Raw genomic sequence first — 21,535 nt, forward strand, 5'->3', positions numbered from 1 at the left:
CTTCTGAATGAGGCAACAGGATTATTATTTTTTAATATGGGCAAAATATTTTTTTAACCTTGTTCTTGAAAATTACTACAGTGGTTTAGCTGGAAACTGCCAAAAATTAAACCTGGGGTGGATGCTTGGCTTGGAAAATACCAGCCCAAACAGTTACAAGCAACTGAAAACAAGATATTATTATGAAGCACTGGACAAGATTAAGCAGAGCTGTTCCATGACTTTGGCCTAAATGTGGAAGATTTTTAAGTGACCTGTAATGATCTTTTTAATAACAACTTTGATGAAATAAGCAGAATTCAGATTTCACATTTTTGGGTGAAGACGTTTCCTTTGAAAATAAAGGTTATGATCCAGAGTGCTCTGATGTGAAGAGGGAGAAGGAGGCGTGTGCTGGGATTGAGACTGGGAGCACTGGGACTGAGGGCTGGAGCAGTTTATTTGGCAACAAAACCAACTTGAAAGATCTACAGAAGTGCAGAAATAAATGATCAAAAAGTATTCTGTGGAGATGAAAAGTTATGGAGACAGCAGAGGGAAGGGGAGGAAAGGAACTGCTTCTGGTGGGAGAACATCAAAGCAACAGTAAGGGAAGTCCAAATATTTTGTTAGCTCTGGGGTTCTTAAGTGCTCTGGCTCTGCTCCGCATGTGCTGATGGATTAAACCTGCGGAGTAAAGCAGGTACCCTCATCCCCACGCTCTCGTTGGTGCAGCTTACCATTACAACCCCCAGGGAAAGAATAACCTAACGGCCCCTAAAGGTGCTCCACATCTCCCATAGCTGACTGTTTGCCTTCATACACCAAACTGAAACCTAAGGCAGTTCAGGAGCTGCTCTACACGTTGAAACCTCCCTTTTCTGGCAATGGTGATGTATATCAGAGCGGCAGGTTGGACAGCTGAGGGTATTACCTGTTTCAGTCATCTGACTTAAACGCTCCGCTGCCTCCCTGCTAGAGATTTCAAGAGCAGGATCACGGCAACGGTTGCAGCAATTACCACTGAATGCTATTTTGCCTTTAAAATTGTCATTCCATTTCTCTGCGATGGAGGAAAGTAAGAGAGTCACAGAAGTCCTTTCTAATACACAATGAACTGCCTGTTAATTTGCAAGTGCATTCATTATTTTTTTAACTATAAAATTATTACTTTTAAATTCCTTTAGCAGAACTAATGGGTTGGCTGTCATTTGACTGCACGTTTGCCTAAAAGATATGTTCTAGCTCGAAAAGAAATTAATTCAGGAAGTCCTGTGGCCTTTGTTTTGCAGGAAGTCAGACGAGGTGAAAATGGTGGTCCCTCTGGCCATTTCATTTCTTTCAGTCTCTTGTTTGCCCAGGATTTTAACAGCAAAATTACACTAATGCTGAAAACTTTCTGTGCAGTTAAAATCTGAAATATCTTGCGCAGCCTATGTTTGAGGATGTTTGGTTGCATTATGTTAATGATAGTGATTATATAAATTATGGTCAAAATGGTGACCTGTGATAACACTGTATGGAGAATAGTACAAAATTAAAACTTCTCTAATTTAATTTAAAAAAATCTGGCTTAATAAACACAAATTTGAAAATTCATGCTAGGTGCTGTTGCTTGGCATAGAAGTTTTTTTGCTTTTATAAAAGTGCATGTGTTTAACATGTTCATATTTCTTTTCAGGTTTAATATTAAGCCTAAGTTGGCAATGCTCAGTTCTGGGACCATTGCAACATTTACATAACGTACCTTACTCTTATTGATATTTTATGCTCAGCACCTTCTTCCATTTGATACAATTTCACCTTTTTTTAGCAAGAAAAATGAGGTTTAAGGATAGCAGAAAAGTTGGCCTGACAACATGATCTAACGAACCACAAAGCAGCCTTCAAAGAGAAAAAGTAGCAGGAAGTTCTTTCATACCAGGTATTAAAAATAGCCTGCACCAAGTCCTGGAATGCATACAGCAGTTATGTAACGATTTTTCAGCGACATGCATTAGGAAATATTCTCAGTCAATGTTTTTCCTTCCTAACACCCAGTTCACTTCTCTGTAGTTTGGAAATTCTTCATATGGGTGCTTCTAAGAAGTCTAAAATTATAACGTTCATTTGAATAACCTATCAATTAGCAAGCCACATAATGACACCATCTAATGGTACAATTGAAGTATTTGAATTTAATATACCATTTTCATAATGGTACAATATGAAGCACACGATGGAATCCAGGTTTTTTTGCCCACAAGTTAGACTTGATTTATTTCTGACGATGTCATAATTTTGCACTGGAGGCACCAAAAGAGAGAAATCAGTTTGGGTACATATCTTAAATAATGAGAACACTAGCTATCCTGGAGCACTGAGAAGTCTTTCAAACATTTCAAAAAGGTTTACTTGTTATTACGTGCCTTTTATAAATGAGAGGCATCTGTGGGGGCCTGAGAGGAGCCAGCTAGGATACCTAGCTTCTACCATACTGAGGAAACTAAATGGTAAATTATTTTGAAGAACATCTTCCTCAGACATTTCCCCAGAGACTGAGGAGCTTTCCCAGAGGTCCAGCCTCTGGATCTTTGCAGTATAATTTGAGAAGGTAAGAAAGGAGATGGAAAAGAGTTAAAGCCTAACTTGTGGATTTTCACAGTCCTAGTGTTGGATTACTTAATGTTCAGAACAAATCTGCAACATCCTTTGCCTATAGCAAGAGTATCATACAAGGAGGGCAATGTCACTTTCTTCTCTGCCCAAAAGCTTGTCTACCTTTTCTAATTTGTCTATGGAAAGACACAAGCTGTACCACAACCTTTAGACTTCCATGGCCACCATGAACTCATCACTAACGTTACTAATTTCAATTTATACTTCAAAGACAGTAAAATTCCCTAATGTGAAGGCTCACACATCTCTCCCACCGTGGTTGATACCTAACCACAGTGTCAGTATTTTCTAGGTTGCCCCGTATCAAGATGAACCCAGAAGCACAGTTGCAGATAGTTTTCATCACCCACTCATGTCAGTGACAGACAGTGATAGGAAGATATTATGGTGGGTGAAATTCTGCCTGTATTTTGGCTCCTACCGATAAGGTTTTCCCAATTCGTGTAATGGAGATTAAATACCAGGAGATCCTAAATGGTCAGATATGACCATGGCAGAGCAATATGAGTCTTTTTTTAAGATGAGTAGAACTCCACTCCTAGTGTTGGGTCTTTAAAAGTATTTTCAAAGCTAAAAATGCAGGAACTTGACTTGCTCCACACTGTTCTCTTCAAGAGCACAGAAAAATCTGATCAAGGCACATGATAAATGATACAAATCTGATAAAACATCTGATTTATTTTTTCTCCTTACTGTCCTGCAGAATGACAGAATTAAAAAATCCGTATCGGACATGAAAAAAAGGTACCCCATTCAAAGTATTTCATTTTGGAAAGAGACATAAATAATAAAAGCAGGAGAACAAGGTAGTCTCTTGTAGAGAACCTGTTTTTTTGATAAAGTATTAGGAAATATCTTAATTGGCAGTCTTAAAGAAAATTAAATAGGGCATACTGAATCCATGTCAAAAATCTATATTGGAAGAAGTAAGGAAGTGAGCATCAGAGCTGAGATAAAATTTCTGCTTTTCCAAATGACGAACATATTTTTTTTAAGATCGAGGTGTCTTTAAGGACATAAAATGAAACAAATTTAAATTAAATTCTCAACAAATTAATTTGCTTCTAAATGCTGATATACAACTATATTTCTGGGAATCCAGTGCCGAAAAAGTAATTTGTGAATAAGTCAATACTTACTTTTCTACACTGATACATATGCAAAGCTCGAGTTGTTTACGAGGGGAGGAACACTGTTTCATGCATAGTATTCAGCAGTGCTCCGAATTACAGGAAGACTCTCTCATCATTCAGCCTGATTAGTTTACATGAACTGAAGCAAGTAACATTCTGTATTTTCTTCCATATTTTATGACTATTTTCATATAAGGAAAAATTCCTTAAATAAGACTTGGTGCATTTTGAGGAAAGGACATTTTAGAGCAAATAGAGAATTATAGACTCTTGTTACATCTAACTTTTCTGTAAGCTAACCTTCACTCAGTCATTTGTGAGCATTTCTGAGTTTTATTGGATATATTCACTTACTTTTAAAATGAGATTTGCTGTCACTGAGTTTGATATTCAAGGTCAACATTTCAAATGTAGTTGTAAATGAAAGCTTCTATTTTGGCTGAATTTAAAACCTTAAGTCTTTTCTGTTCCTAAACAAACATGGGAACCATTATTTGCATATTCAAAGTATTTCCTTCTTTTTCCAAAATTTGCTGTTATTTTGCTTGCAATTTTCCTTCTGTTCACAAACCTTTATTCTCTTCATTAAAGTTGCTGACATGTCTAAATTAACAAGTCCTATTATTATACTCATAAATAGGGCAAATTTGACATCACCTATGCAAACCAAAGCAAAGCTCTGCCACACCACATTTTCATCCACTTTTCAGAAAGGCAGAGATTATCCTGTAGCACTTATATATACTATGCTTTTGTGGTGGGAATAAAGTCTGAATTTTACACTGTTTGCTGGCTACGTACAACAGAAGAATAGACAATACCATCTGAGCTTGGGACAATTAACAGGATGTCTTTAGAATATTTTTATTACATTAACCTTTTCTTTTGTTTGAGCCAGCATTCCCCTTGAGAGGAAGAGAAATGATGCTGAGACAACTTACTATTGCAAATTAATTGTATGGTCTATTTCCCAAGCATTTAATTTGGCCACAGCAACCTGTCTAACTCAGAGGAGTTGTCAGAAAGTGACAGAAAAGAAAGACCAAGTTCTTTAGAGGTGGCCAGTAATTTTAAAGGGATGAAGGGAAATGGCTGGCATTATTGCTTTTGTCCAAGTCACGCCTCTTCTAAACAGGGTCAGGGAAAATCAAGTGATTTAGCCTCACCAAAATTCATGCTGCTTGAGATCTTTTGGAAATGTTGACTGAAGAGGAACTGTGGACTGGAACAGAGGACTGAGAAAAGAAGTCAGGCTTCATATTGCAAGAGCATATGAAACATAAAGAAAAAAGCATAAAGAAGAATAAACAGTTTGTACTTTTCATAACAGATAAGTCTGAAATTTGGAATACAAGTTTGGGATAGCAACTGGGGTAGATGCACTTGCTTAAACCTGAACTATCTACTTGCAAGACAGCTGTCTCTACCTGCATGAGTACAGATAAGCCTGTTGCAAAAAGGCCAATATATTAGGTCCCTGTTGCTTCCAAGTCAGTGGGTCTGAATTTAATCTTTTACAGCGGGGTTTGTTTTTTTTTTTTAGCTCTGGCATTCTAGGAAGTATTTCCATGTGTGTACCCCTTGTCTGAGTCCACTCTCAGTATGTGGGCCTCCGCGATTAAGCAATCCTGGATCCTTAACCCATCGCCTCCAACTTTCCCAGCCTGCTGCCTCGGTGGTTCTCCCACAGCTGTATGGATTTCAGCTTTTCAAAGTCCAGTTTCATTCAGTCTGTCAACACAGGAACTTATATTCGGCATAAAATCTTTTTGGGACCACAAAGGTATAATTTTATAGTTAAATACATCACATTTTTCTGGGAAGACTTAAAGGCAGAGGGTAATGGAGACAGATTAGGATTTGGCATTTTATCAGACTCTCAAGGAATCTCTCCCTGAGTAAACTCTGTTTCACTGGGAATATTTATTGTTCAGGAAGCAACACTTAAAATTTTCCTTGCCCTGAAAGAATTCCGCAGAATCCTATAGAAGGTGGTGTATCACCCCAAATAAGACTTCCACTAGCCTGATACTACGTATAACGATGTATCCTTCTTCCATGAAGAAGGCAGGCATAAGCAAATACTTCTAATAGGGAATTACTCTTTGAGAATAGGACATAGAGATTTTAGTTACAGGGAGTAGAAGACTAATAGACATGAATACAAAATTGGAATGGATAAAATACTTATCCCGGTGTATTTTGAAGATAATCAGTTCCCGTTTTGTTAGCATGTCTTAGAGATGACTTATTTTCAGATAACTACCTTTCACAATTTTAGATTCCAGAGGAATAAGATTCCCAGAAGTTCAGGGATTCCTTTTACTAAATTGACCTTGAAGAAAAGATCTGTTTCATTCTGTGCCTAGGCTCTTCCTTTCCTGTCTCCCCTTATCGCTTCTGAGAAGCCAGTGCCATCAGTGACATTCACTCCGCAGGCTCGGTGCTCCCTGCCAGCTTGCCTGCCCTGCAGACGGTGGGCAGGAGGGCAGGAGGAAACCTCCTTGCGCGGGCTGGGCACAAACTTGTTCTAAATGTTACTCAAAAATCCTAATCTGAATCACGATACCAGATATCCATGCATTTATTAAGAGCAAATACAGCAGACAACTAATGCTGCACTTTTGCTATTATTCAAACCTGCTGCTAACAATGAAGAAGATGATGTCATTCCCTGGATGTGACAAAGGACTAATATTATATGCAGTAAAAACAATGAGTCAACAGTTTCTATGCCCTTGAGGTCAAAGCATGCAACAGTTTTGAAAGTAGACTGTTGTCTTTGTGCACAGAGCTTGTAGTTGTATATCAATAAAAAAATGTGTAAAATCAAAATATAATTAAAAAAAAATTTTTTTTTAGTTTCAATCAGTGTTTTAAACTCAAGCTAAAAGTCCAATTGAAATATCTTATAACATAAACTAACTGACACAAATTTTCTCCAGATATGTTAAGTATAACATTGCAAAACACTTTTTTTTGTCAAAAATACATTATCTATGTTAAGTTATAATTTGTACGATCTTGAGAGGCACTTGGCAATCACAATTCCCAGTAATGTTAGTAAGAACTGTGAGTATTAATGTGGCAACTAAATAATATGAAATGTTCTGGAGATATTTTGTAATGGTTTGAAAGATAAGAAAGACCTTTTGCATGGAAATATGTTTTGAGAGACAATAGAAAGCAAGGAGTCTAACAACCAAAGTTTCCCAGATTTTCTGGAATACCCAAGGTATTGACCAAATCCTGGCCATCGTTAACCACAGCTGCATCTAGCTCAGGCTACTGCAAGAAATGCCTAGTGTTGATATAGATCCTTTCTTCAGCAAATCTAAAATCATTATGGAGGATTATTATCCTCTTCATGCAGTCAGTGAAACTGAAGCACAGAGAAGTGGCAGCTCAAGGTCATTTAAAAATCAGGAGAGTTTGGAAAAGAACCCAGATTTCTCAATCCCCGTCCAGCACTCTGCCCACTGGGCTTCGTTGCCTCGCTGAGTATCTGCTCGATACAGCTCCTTTTTGAAACCAGATATAATTCAACAACTTTGAGAAGTTTTCAATTCGTCATATTGTTGTCTATAATCATTTTATTTTGTGGAAAAATAGACTTGCCTAATGAGACCAGGCTGCTGACACACGATCGAGTGAGTGCAAGGGAACCCCAGGCCAGCTGCAGTCTCCGTTCCTGTTGTCTTTGCAGACCAAATTCAGAGATGGGAGAGCAAACTGCATTATATCTACATGGGCTGCTATGTAGGAAGAAATATAATTTTGCCCGCATTGATGCTGCTGACAGTGTTTTGGATTAAAATGAGCCCTAGTGTGAAATAAACAATATTCAGCATCCTGACAATTAATTGAAATTAAACCTTAGACTCTGAATCCCAAGGAATTTCTTCTGGCATGCTGACAAAGTGCTAGACAAAGTTTTCTCAGTTTATGCTGACCACTTTATTGTGTCACCTAACTGCAAATGGGTTCAGACATAACTTGTACAGTAGATCCCAGGCCCAAGTGATTACTTACCCAAAATAGGGAAGAGCGCATCTGGGAGGCTAGCTGGTCAGCATCCTGACGGCTTCATTGCAGAAGTAAATGCAAGAGGCACGGCTCAATCTGATCTTCAAACTCTGTCGTCTAATGCTTAAGAAACTCTTATCTTCTAGCTATTTAAACCAAATATTTAAGCCCTAAAGATCTCTCAGGTGTTTTAGAGTTATGTCATACTGCTCAAGCAAGATGAGGAAGCTTCTGAGTTATCCAACAGTCACAAGAGCTCCAGGGCTCCGCACGGTTCCTTGCAAGTGACAGAACTCACAGGATTTTAATGACGAGGACTCGTTAGAGCACTTCAGTTGAAACATATGCATTTCCACTAAAAATTCAGTGACAAGTTCCTCATACAAACCCAAACAAAATCAGACAGATTTGAGACAAGGCAAAATGAAGAGACTAAGGTAACTTACAGAATTTCCTCTGGATATCTCAAGCTCATTGCAAATCGTATGGCATGCAGAGTCCGGCATTTTAATTTCCATTGTAATTGATCCTCCATAGTCATGATTAATGACACAATGATTTTGATGTCATGTAAAAGAGTGATGAAATATATTTCCCATGTGAAATAGACAGACATTAGAATCTCTTTTTGAAGTCGTGAGATATTTTTGCAGGCAACATCTCTTACTGCTTAATGAAAGTACTTAGAAAGTACTTTCTATGAAAGCCAACATCTGAGTGTACTGCAGAAAGATTCACGCACGCTGCAGCCGTGTTAGGTGTGCTGTTCAATGGAACACATATATTTGTTCCTTTCCCGTGACTCACACAAATACAAATATATTTAATTATATTAAAGGTGAAGTTATCATTGGTCTATTTAATAAGTAGACTTAGGAAGAAACAATAAACACAGGGGCTCATATCCTACTGTGTTCCAAGAAGGGATCTTTACCTGACCTTTGCTTTTAAAGCCCTGATCCCAGCAACAAACTTTGAAAACTTGCATAACATTAAGTACTGTAAGTACTACTGAAGCTGCTCCTTTGTTAAACAGGATATTACAAGTTTAAACTAGGGACAGACATTCCTATTCAGGAAAATAGTGGTGATCATATTTAAGATTAAACATATCTTCATATTACCTTGTAAATCAAAGCTTAGCTAAGCAGGTGACACTTCCAAAAGAATATTATAATGAGCCCCACCTCAAAAGCAAAGGCATATTAATATTAACCTAGAGGCATCAGCCACCTTATTATTTCAAAATTTTGCTAATATGAGATCTGACAAAACTAAAGTTCAGTGTTGGTCTGACTGTCAGCACAAAAATTTCAGACCAGAAGCATTTATAAATTCATAAAGACAAATGTATTCTTAATGCTAAATAATATGGATAGAAAACAATAAAAAGCTTTTCATGAAATTGTGAAATCATTAGGCTTTGGGCTATTTTGTATATGTGTTTATCACATCACCATTAGATCCGTTAGTAGGTCAATCCTTTACCGTATGTTGCAGTGTCTGTTTAGAACCGCTCATAACTATCATTTCAACAAATGGATTTACACAGTATAGCATGGTATTATTGATCTGCAACAGTATTACAAGCTCCAGGATTATGAACAGGAAAAGTATCAAATGGCACCAACTCTGATTTTCCCCTGCAATACAATTGACATCATGCTGCAATACGGATATAGATATAGCTATGGCCCAGGGTTTTATATTTTTTTGATTTATTAACTTGTTTCACAGTTCTACTGTTACTTTTCTCATGCATTAATACAGGCAAGAATGTTTCATAATATTACCCCCCCCACCCCGCTTTTAGCTGGAAGGCCTTTTAAGAGAACATCATATGCTCTCCTCTAATTATTCCATAAAGTTAAATCTTTGTCTTGTTTTCTCTTCCCTGGTAATTTTCTATTGTTGAGAGGAACAAGAGGGAAACTTTATACCAATTTTAATATATTTTCCCTGGTGAAACAAAGTAAGAAATAGACATAGTACGCATAATATGTTAACTATGTTTTGTTAGTTAGTCTTGCCTGTGTAGAAGAGGTTGGTATACAAAATCTGATAGATGCTCCCTCCCTCTTCTGGACAGATCCATACCCCCTTCCAGGAGGGAACTTGGGAGACCCCTGACGTGACCAGTAATTTTCCCAAGTGCATAGATAGGTCTGAAGTCTACACTGTTAAAGAGAAATGGTGAGAGAGGCTCTAAGAGGGGCTTCAACATATGCCATCTCCAGCTGCAGAGCTGAGGATGAACCCAAATCCCACATCCCGGGAGCAGCAGCAGGAACGTAGGCCTCTCTTCAAGTCAAGGTTGGAACCAATCTGTTCCTGGATTGCAAGAGGGGGCTGGGGGTGTTGGATGGAGAACAGGCCTGTTCCTGAATCCTAATATTAGACAAGCAGGCATAGAGGGAGTTCAGGTAAATGGGTATGGTGGGTGGGCCTTCTCTGAGCTGAAGAAATAGGGCAAGATTTTAAATGGGATAATATTCTTGTAGAATATATAGTCTGCCCTATCAGTTAGGTGGAATTATTACCTACTCACAGCATTCTATATAGCTAGAATGGTATTACTCATTCTCCTGATAGAAACCTAGTACTGTGGTTTTGGTGACACACTGAGAATTTATTTTGATCTTTCTTGTGTTTTCAGGTGGAAATGTACTGTCTCCTTCCTGATCTTGGATTAGAGTCCACACTGAAAAAAACATTTAAAAAGCGATTAAGAATAAAAGTTTATGTGGATTTATTTGTAAATGCTGGTTATGGGCCTCCCATAACGAATCAGCTTTTTTCCTAAAAGTCTTTCTAAGTACCAATCAGGCAATTGTCTATTTTCTCTTGCAAATGCCATATTATGTATGAGTTTTTCAACTAGAATAAAATATTGCTTTTTAAACAGGAGTGGATGTTATCGCTTCAGATGTGCTTATATGTATTTCCTGTGCTTAGATATAGCCTAGCAATAACAATACCGCAATTACCAGAATGTATAATCTATAATGTAGTCCTGTGTAAATCAACACATAGCCGAATGAGTTGCACACATCCTGCAGGATACCACTGCCATTCTAAATTACTTCCGGTTAACGCTGTGCATCTGCAGGATGATTTCTGAGCCATGCTCAGACTGACTCCTAACTTAGAATACTGGAAGTTACCTCTTTCTAAAATTTAATGGGATCTAAATATAGATTTAGGTATAGACATAGAGCTAAAGCGTGTTTTGTTCATGATTGCCTAAATGGGAAACCAGAAAACCAGACTTAGAGGAAAAAGAGTTTTGATGTTTTAAAAATACTTATGGGGTTTCCAACAAGAGCACAAAATCACTGCAAACATTGCAAGGGCAAATGTTCAGGATTTCAATTCGGTTGCTAAATTACTAAAATAACGCATACATGGGTTTTACATATAGTGGAGACTTAAATGTATGATCTCAGACACTCTGCTATTCCCTTTAGAATAAAGCATCATTTCTTCTCTATGTAAAATATCTGAAAAATATACATTTTTGAAAGTGATTTTATGAAGTCAGAGAAAAAGCAAAGTGCAAACTAAGACAGAAATATGTAATTTTAATTGCAACACACAATGCAGCCATACACTCAGAACAATCTTACATGAATACTCTGACTGAATGTCACTGTCGTGATTCAGTTAGTCCAAACTTCAGTTAGTCCAGTTAGTTAGTTTGGACTAACTGACTCAGAAATTAAATGTAGTTGACCTGTTCAGTGACTTTGTACTTTTAGCTAGTTCTCTGATTCTGACTTTTCCAAACAGATGTTAAAAACCAATACAAAGTTTTAAAATAGTCTAAACCACTTTAAAATGTAATTTAAAAACATGATCCTTTAAAAAAAAAAGAGGTGGCAGCTGTGTTATTTGACAAGTTTTAGAATTGGACTCAATAAGCCTCTAACTTTATAGCTGGGGGACAGACCGTCTTTCATGGGTATATGTAATTTCCACTGACTCTCTTACAAGCCACCAGAATTTTAGTATGTTTTAAAATAATAATGTAGCAATGTAGAGGAAATATATTATGCAAAACCTGTTATTTTTCTCTTTCTGATACAGGTCTACCATACCAAAGAGATTCTAGCACGAAGTGACAATCAATGCAGTGCTTGCTTGAAAGGTATTTTAAATTATCCCTTTTTCTTGCTGCTTTTGGTACAAAATAATGTGAATAAATGACTCAAACTTAATCTATCCATTGCAGAAGCTCATAGAGAGTATTTATTGTGTTAACATGCATACCTGCATTGCAGAGGTCATTGAGGGGAGCAGGGCAGGGTAGCAAGAAGCAACCATGGCCATGTGGCCAAGGGTAGCTGAAGAAATGAACACACACGTGCTGAGAGGAATGACCAAGCCCCTCTGCCCTTCAGCTCTTCTGAGACATGCAAGTCTGCTATAAAACACTGTAGCCATTCAGATCCACACAAAGAACTTCTTCCTGTAAGTTTTATTGTCTTTTCTGTACTGGGTGTTTAATTCAGGTACTCATTTTACATTCCCTGTTACTGCCTTTTACTTTCTCTAGTCTGATTTTGTGTAGAAAGATGCTCAGAAACTTGATCACCTGTACTAAACACAGTTTGGGATGGCTATCTTTTTAACCATGATTGAAGAAAAAAGACTACTACTAAATTTTACCTGTATATACTAATCCAGCTGCTCTCATACCAGGTCCCTCTGTAAGCACTTCATACCCCTTTGGAATTAATAGTCAACTGTACATTATCATATGACAGGGTAATGAGGAGCATGGCTATCCCTGGCTGTAGAAAAAACTCTGAAAATTAGGTTACGATGTGCCATGGCCACACTAGGGTGACTGCATGGAAACTGACGTAGCTGAAGCTGAGGATGAACTATTCTGCTTGTCCGAATCCAGGCTGACTCTTGCAGTAGAGCTGAAGCGATCTAGACATACCTCTCCTTGTGCTCTTCATGAGAGGACACATCCGTGGGGCACGGTGTTTGCAGTGGTAACCCTGCTAGGACATACACAGCTCTGCTGGTCTTAGTCTCTACAGATCCAGTTCTTCATTCTTCATCAGCCTGTTTACTTAACCCTGAGCTGTCTCTTCATTTTTGTACACGATTTTGGACTGTCACAGGTGTGTGGGTGTCGCTCCCACTCAGACAGCAGACAGACCCAGCTCTGTTTACGCGAGTGATTTAAAAAAACGTTGCAAACCTGTGATGTCATTAGAAACGCAGATGATATTATGCTTATAAAATAATTATTAATTCTTTAATGATGCAGATACTGTAGTCATAAAAGCAGGCAGAATTATCAAACTATATTGTCTTATTTATTGCTAACTTTTTAGCTGTGGCACCACCTTGTGGACATTGCTACATGGAATGAAAAGTTGACCAGTGGCAACAAAAGCAACTAAACCAGAGCAGGCATTTTTGAAAAACAACAACTATATTCACACATGATCTGCTAAAGCAGAGTAAAATAACTAAATTAAAAAAACGATTCCTAAAAATCCACTTAAGAAATAAAATGTATAATAAATATTGTCATCGGTGTACTCCGTTGTCTTTGCAGTTTTAACCAACTCTTCTGAGCATCAGCCAAGAAGAGTGGTAGCCTTCAAAACTATTTTTGTTCCTTCTTGATTGATTAACTAGCAGCATCTGAACCCCAGTTCTGTTGTTGCTGTGCAAACAGATATGACTTGTGCAAGTATCCCAAGCAACATGACTTGCAATATCAGAACCATAATACCGAACACATGGAGAAAACCTTAGGTCCTACTCCATAAATGTAAACTCAACAGTGAGATTAGTGTCCAAGCTAAGCCATGCCACAAGAAAAATAATCTCTGACAAGAGATGAACTGGTGGATCTTTTAAATGCTTGCTGAAAAACAAAACAAAACAAAACAAAAAATAAATTTAAATTCCACTCTGTTGGCCATTAGATTCCCAGAACAACCTTTCACAGTGGAGATAACAGAATGTTATGGTTATAAGTACTCTATCTGCTATACAGGCAAATCACTAAAGCACAGAGGAGCCAGAATTTTAAACAGAAGGAGATCTCCAAGTTGTGTGCAGCATATATCCACCCTGCGTGTGCCTATCTGAGTAAGCTTGGGAAGCATATTATTAAACATTGAATTGCATTTTCTATTTCTATGTCTTGAAAAAGTAACTGCATACAACTTGTTATTTATGCTAGCATAAAGTGAAGGTGGAGGAGAAGACAAAGACTTGGACCAAGTTTCTCCTCTCTTGGACTGTTAACAGACTGTGCTGAACTCTGCCTGGGGGGAGGATCTCACATGCATAAACCCTGCTGGGGATGAACAGCTTCTGTGTCTTTGGCATAGTATTGGGGCACAGACCCCTCATTTCATGTCTCTTCTTCAAACATGGACCTCTGCAGTCCAAACACGGCAGGCCCTTCAGCTAATACTGACCATACCACAGTCCCTCCCCAAACTCTCCTTAGTAGTATATGAAAGTTCACCCACCAGAGCATTTCCATTTCTAGTTTAACTCTTTGACAAATATGTAACTATTAAAACAAGGCACAGAAACTCTGCAGCCTGTAGCTGAGAAAACTTCTTTTAAGTAGCTGTCTCAGTTGATTTTATTTTTTGCTTTGTTAGACAGTATCTCTTTTTAAATGAAGTTTGTCACAGGTTTCTTTCTTCTCACTTCTTCTGGATTTTTGTGCCTTCACAAACTCTTCCCAATTAATCATTATAGTGATAGGAATAACCAGTAAATCAAGTTTTTGGCTGACAGCCTCAGAGGCTGCTCCACAACTGCCCACTGTCCTTGCGCTGTTTCTAACTGAAACGGAGTATTACAGCAAACATCAAAGTTCACTGAATTGAACGAAATTAATAAATACAGGTAGTTAACAAACTTTTACAGGGATGCTTGCTTGACATGTAAGGTAACTCTTAGAAGAAGTGGTCTAGCATTTGAGAAAACCAAACCACTCTGGGAAGAAACCAAGCACAGAAAAACACAGACTAGCTAAAATCGTATACTGAGCACTGCCAGCCAGGGAAGCAAACTCATCTGCAAATGGAGTTTGCAGATCTTACCCAGGAGCTGTGGCTTACTGGGTTTTGGTGACACGTTACTCACATGGATTCCACAACCTACATCCTTCTCTATCCTTACAGTTATGTATCTTTACTAAAGGAGGTAAATAATCATTGCTGCCACCCACTGCTGCATAGTCTCAGAAGAAGAGGAACGAGGAGTACAGCTAAGGCGTTGGCACGGCCTCTGAAGACTATGTTAGCTGAAAATAATCCGATTTGCAGGTATTGCACCGAGAAAGAAACCTAGACGACAACGAAATTCAGAGTCAAATTTTCTCTTTGTTAAATAACCACTTTTTAGAATAATGTTCATTGCCAGAAAAGTTACCAGCTGAAAAATGAAGACTGGAGTGGACTGGAGTTAAATGGAGTTAAAATAACTAACAGCAACCTTTGAGGTAGTCTATTCCATAATAATGTCACCCTGAAACAGATTATCAGAAAAGATCAGAATATACATCAATATAGATTTTTAGAAAGTTAGTTTACTAAAATGTCATGTAATGTGATTAAACATATTGTTCTGTATAAAGTCTATATTAGAAAACAGTGGAAAACCATCTTTAGCTAACATAGCTAAACATACACAGAGATGGTTGGACCAAAAGAACTTTGGAATTAATGAAAGAAAGCTTGAGCAGAAAATAACAAAATACTTTTTAAAGGAAGCACTTCCATTAATGACGTAAAATGATATGATGTCATACCTGTTTGCGTTCCTGGGCCATCTGAAACAAAATAGCCTGAACACATTGGATGCTACTACATACAATAACGTTATTTTCACATTAAGATTTTTAACTTTCTTGTTTATGTAGATATTTTGAACCATTTACGCTTCATTCTAGAACAGACACTACTCTTGTTGGAACTGGTGTCTTTCCTTTGGGAATAGCAGTATTGTACATGTTTTATGAAAGAACATAGAGTAAAATGCCATTTTTTTCCTTTACTATCTCATAAAATTAAAATATCTTTTAAAACATGACAATGACAATACGATTTTTACAATATAGATCTTTTTAGAATTGTTTCTTAGAAACTCAATTTTATTTTTCAATAAACAAAATTTTGTTTCTTCGTCTCAAAAAGATGAAGCAGTTTATGCTGGTAAAATTGTTTTCCTTTAGTATCTTCATATGGTAAATATTACAGTTATTTTACTTTTTGTGCTCAGTAATTCTCTAGTATAAGTGACTATATCAAATTAACTTAATTATTTGTTGCTGAAAAAACAAGGCATTTGCTACCCCTTATTCATACTGAGTGCAGAGATTCTCCTTCTCCTTAGGCACCGTCAATGTAATTCTGTTCCCCATTGCAATCAGTTGCACTAGTGCAGCCTCATTAATGGCCCTGGATGTATTTGGATGGAAGTTTTCATCCAGAAAATTGCAGCAGCGGTTACTGTAAACCTGGGGTGAATGACACAGAAGAGACTGTGCCAAGTCTATTCTTATATTGAACTCAGTTTATAAAAATATCTTACTTCCTATCTTCTTGAGCAGGTGAAAATGTTGTGTCCATCACATTCAGTTGATTTGCTTTTAGAAAAGAAGCTAATAAGCTGTGTGGTAAAAATAACCTTATATTTCCATAATGGTATTTTCTCCAGAGACTTGGAACTTCCTTGAATGTTTTAATTATCTCTTTCCTGAATGTCAACGAAGTAGCATGGCACTATATTAAAATAATTTTCTTTGGGTTTCTGCAAGAACTGATTTCTTGCTGAATTAGCATATCAACTGCAAAACCAATTTCCACAGCATCGGTGACCTTATGTCACTTTATGTATTACAGAAGCTAGACAGAAACAGTTTCAGGGCTATAACAGTTTAAAATTATTCAGTATAAATCCACTTATTAAACTGATACATTCAGGGGACAAGCCGCTGAAATTATGGTGCTAATCTGTATGGCTTAAAGTCAGATTTCTGCATTTTTAAATGCCGTACCCACTGACACAGAACCGCAGCGGGTATTAACAGAAAATGGGATGGAACAGGAGGAAATCTGGTCAGGCTGGAGAAAATCCTGGGAGGGAGAGAATGAGTGACAAAGCAGCCAGCACCCCCGGGGTAAGACTACGGGGTACACAGCCCTTGCACTGGGGAACAAAGGGGGTTCCTACCACAGGGAGAAGTGGAGATGGGCACGAAACCCTAGACATGAAAGTTTCAGGGGGTCCTTCAACAAGAGAAGAATATTGAGGTGACATTCAGAAAGTTTGCAGGAAGGGATGGATAAACCCAGCCTCCTCTAGTCCAAATGCAGAACCTATTTGGTCTACAGAAAAACAAAGTGCACAACTCTAGCTATCAAAAGACAAGGTAATATTATTAAGTTATTTAATACTTTTTTCAGTGAACGAAGGTTGCATAAGCCTCTGTGCTTATTAGACATTAGATTTAATTTCCTGTATTACTGAGAAATGGGTGACTTGGAGCCATGCCAGGCTTGGACAGATATAAAATAGGCTATAAATTTACAAAAGGAAAACAGTAGAAGTAGGAACTGCTGCTAGAGGTGTCACTTTAAAATAATACTCTCCCCACCAAAAAACCCATTCCACGCAAAGGCTATTACAATCAGAGGAAATATGCTGTAAAAGCAGTAAGTCAGGAGAAAGTGGTGGCAGAAGATGGGAACTTATTACTGAGTTTATTTGACTTTCATATGTTATTTATGTCTGAAGACTTAATTTTGTGGCTTCAGGATGGGTTCATCCATAGCAAAATATGGTGTCTTCTGATAATTAGCATGGGTGTTATTTATACATTCATGTCTTACTCTATAAGATGCAACATGACTCCATATATTGATAATAAACTTATTGTTATTTATTGTTTCATTTGCTGAAGTGCAAAAAAAAAAAATCAAATCAAATGCTTTATAACCCTTGTGTAATGTTCCTGAATTTCTTGTTTTCCAGAGTGCTTTCCCTCTTTCTTAGAGGCAATATGAAAGACAAAGAGTTTTCTAAAGGAGGATGATCCAGGAATTCTCAACACTGCAAGTTAGTTCCTCAGCATTTTCACAATGGAAAACCACAGGTAAATCTTCCTATCGCTATTCAGCTGATCTAAAAAAATACATTATCTTTACTTTTCCATATACATCTTGTGGCTATTAAGAAATGCAAGCCATTTTTTAATTTCAGCTTTGTTCTTATTCTGAAGGTGCTAAAAGAATAGTTACAAGCTAATTGTATAAAGTACCATAGAATATGCAATGTAATTATATATTTTGATTTTACCTTGCTCAAATTATGATATTCTCAACTCCTTGAGACATAGTATGTGCCTATTGCTAAAGTAATACATAAAAATACTTTGTGATTTGTTAATATCAGTACTAGTAAGGAAAGGAAGCGTTTAACAAACCAACAAATGAATTCTGCATCATAAAGCATCAAATCTTCATTTCTAGAGTAAAGTATATGGTAAGATCTTCCAGAGCAAGATTAAACTAAAATAGGTGTTCAGATAGAGAGAGGCTGTTACCATCTGCAGTCCAGCTGAAGTGAGAGATCATTATGGGTATCCAATGTCATTGATAGTAAGACCCAAGTCACTTCCATATTTGTATTTTTAAGTCAAATATCACTCTGATGAGATATTCAAAATACTTAGCAGCTCCCATTATGCCTGTTCTGGGCCTCAGCCATCTGGATGTATTTCTAGGGTCATAGCCTTTGCTTTCTTTAGGATTCCTACACAGTCAAGTGCCAGCTAAAACGCTGACAAGACAGAAGCGAACTGCTTCAAATATTCACAGCACCACTGAGGTAGGAAGCACCTCCAGAGATCGTCCAGTCCAACCCCCAGCTCAATGCAGAATCACCCAGAGCAGGCTGCCCAGGACCTTGCCTGGTTGGGTTTTGAGTATCTTCAAGGATGCCAACTCCACAACCTCTTTGGGCAACCATATGACAGATCTCCAGTTTCTTAAATCATCTTCATGCCCCTTCCCTGCACTCGCTCCAGCATGTCCATGTCCTTCTAGTCGTGGGGAGCCCAGAACTGGGCACGCTTTGGTCTCATCAGCACTGAGTAAGGGGGATAATCACCTCCTGTGACCTGCTAGCAATGCTTTTCCTAATGCAGCCCAGAAAGCTGCTGGCACTCTTTTAAAATATATATGTTTACAGATATAACAGAATTTTAAGGACATGATTAGTTTTATATTTCCAGGGCCTACTATATACCAGGGTAGTACAAACGGTATCATTCTGCTAATACATGTTTTATGTCAGTATCAGAGATTGTATTTATGCTTTTGTTACATGCTTTTCCTAAATAAGTGGCCCATTAAAAATAGTTGTTTGGGATGACTATATACTGCCTCGTAAAAACATCTGTGCACAGTGTATTTCTAAAGGTGCAAATCTGGGTGTCTTCATAGGAATGAAGGCATCTTGGAAAACTGCAATTCTAAATAATATGAATTCTCAATTTCATCACGTTGTTAGTGTTGAGATCTAAAGACAGCAGATTAATTACCATTATGTTTAACTCAAAGATAACCTTTTGTAGCAGTGACATCCAGCGCATAAACTTCCAGTTTCCAAAAGCACTCCATACTGTTTCAGGAGCCAAAAATCCAGTTCTCCCTCATGTATTGCTGAGAAACTTCCATTTCCTCTACAGCTGCCACAGTGCAACTGTGGACAACACACTTATGTATTGACAACACACAAATTTTCTGTGGAGAAAGGTCCATAGACTTTCCAGTGGGTCCTGAGGCAATGAGATGTTCTACCAGATTTGTTTGTCTTGGCAAGGAAGAGAGCAACGCTGTTCTTGAAAAATCTACATTTAGTTCCTCAACTATAAACAATTCTCATCAGTTCTTCCATCTGCAGTATATGACTTTGTTTGGCAAACAATTTGTGGTGTTTCTTGTTATACATGTCAAATTGTTTCTGTTCTGCATGAGCTATGACGACTTAAAGGACCAAAGTTTTACATGGTGGAAGGAGTTTGTTCCCTCTGAATCCAGTGGTACCCTTAATGCCAGGGTTGGTCCATGATTTCTTTGCATTTCTCATAGTCTGTGACTGCAGAAAACAAGAAAAATTAGGCAAAGCAAAACTCCTTGCCATTAGTGACATACCAATACATGAGCCAATACGCAGTCTAGCTAATGTCCTTTTACCTTCTGGAATAGTTTAAAGCAGGATGCAAAATATTCTTCCAAAAATACACAAAGTCCTTTCCATCCTTTCTCCTATAAAGCTATGCCAAAAGCCCTGGGAAAGCCTTTCAACTCTTCAGCTCACATGCTCAAGAGAAGATTGGGAGACTGGCAAAAAAACACAATATAATTAGGACAATGCTGGGATTTAGATTAACATTATGAGAAGCAAACAGACCCTTCATACCACTCCCAGCTCTCACATATCCGTGCTGAAATGAGATTAAAATTCAGATTCTAGGAAGCAGAGTAGCTCTTCCCAAAACAACATTAGATTAGCCCAGGTGGCCACAACCTGCATGATTTTTCATAGCCTGACTTTCAAAGTGCCTCATAGCTGCCTCTCGGTCTCAGAGATGTTGAATCTCTTTCTCAGCATTTTCCAATGCAGACCAGATGTTGTATTGTGATACTTCTCTCATGGGTCTTTTCCATTTTGACTCTCCATCAGCTAGGGATCCAAAGAGACATTACTTGAAAAACAGGAACCATAAAAGAGCCAGGAACTTATAAATTAAAACATAAACATTAATTTGTTTTCCAAGATACAGATGTCTTTTGTCAGTTCAAGCCTTGATCTCTCCACCAGTTAAAGGCAACAGTTGTGTTCTGTGGAGGCATGCACTGGAAATTAGCCAACGGGCATTAACTTTTGGTTCTGATTGAACTGGGGAAGATTTGAAACAGAAACCCAGAATTAACAGTTGCGATCGTAATTAATGGCTGATGCCATTTTAAAACGTTCATGACATCAATACCAGAAAAAGTGTCTTACCATATGGAACTGTAGGATTATTGAGCCTTTTGGACGGGGCTCGGAAGACTTTCAAGTTGTCTTTGGTGATGGCAGGGGCCTTTCTTTCTCCTTACCTTGCTGATTTTCTATGCACAGGGACCAGGATCTGTCTCTGGGGAAGTGGATCCTATGGTGGTGACTAATGCAAGCAGTAGTGGGGTTATGGCAATGTGGCACCACCACAGCTCCGGAGAAAGGGACAGGGCTAGAAGAGGAAGGGACACAAGGCAGAGACAGTACAGGTGCAGAGTAGTGGAACAGGCTGATACCACAGACATGAAAATGTAAGTAAGTAACTGTATACTGTAAATAACTATTCTGGTAAAATACTACAGTAACATCAATACTGTTCTTTAACAGTCTCTACAGCACTGTACCCTTGCAGAAGTTAACTGCAAAGACAAAACACTGTCTGGTCAATAAAACATGAACTTTGGTATGAAGGATTGGCTCTGGTGAGTTTATAAAGAGGTAGAGCAAAAGCTTTCCTCCTTTTGATTAAAAAGACGAATCCGCTCGAAGCATAAGCCACCTAGCTGCAAACACCTACCCTGCTGAAAATCAAACATAAAGTACTACGCTAAAATTACATACCAAAGTTGGAATTCGAATGTCATTATGAAGACACAGATTTAAGAGAACACTTTCAT

At 37.9% G+C, this 21,535-nt stretch overlaps 1 long non-coding RNA gene across 1 annotated transcript; it reads left to right on the forward strand.

Moving 5' to 3' along the window:
* Positions 1 to 10,449: 10,449 nt before the first annotated feature.
* Positions 10,450 to 21,326, forward strand: LOC103912450. The gene is made up of 6 exons (XR_663365.1): positions 10,450 to 10,517; positions 11,883 to 11,943; positions 14,972 to 15,115; positions 17,826 to 17,946; positions 20,982 to 21,169; positions 21,246 to 21,326. It is a non-coding gene; the product is annotated as an uncharacterized LOC103912450 (long non-coding RNA).
* Positions 21,327 to 21,535: the final 209 nt, after the last annotated feature.

The sequence above is a fragment of the Pygoscelis adeliae genome, unplaced genomic scaffold (genome assembly GCF_000699105.1).
Source record: "Pygoscelis adeliae isolate BGI_AS28 unplaced genomic scaffold, ASM69910v1 Scaffold82, whole genome shotgun sequence".
Taxonomy (NCBI): domain Eukaryota; kingdom Metazoa; phylum Chordata; class Aves; order Sphenisciformes; family Spheniscidae; genus Pygoscelis; species Pygoscelis adeliae.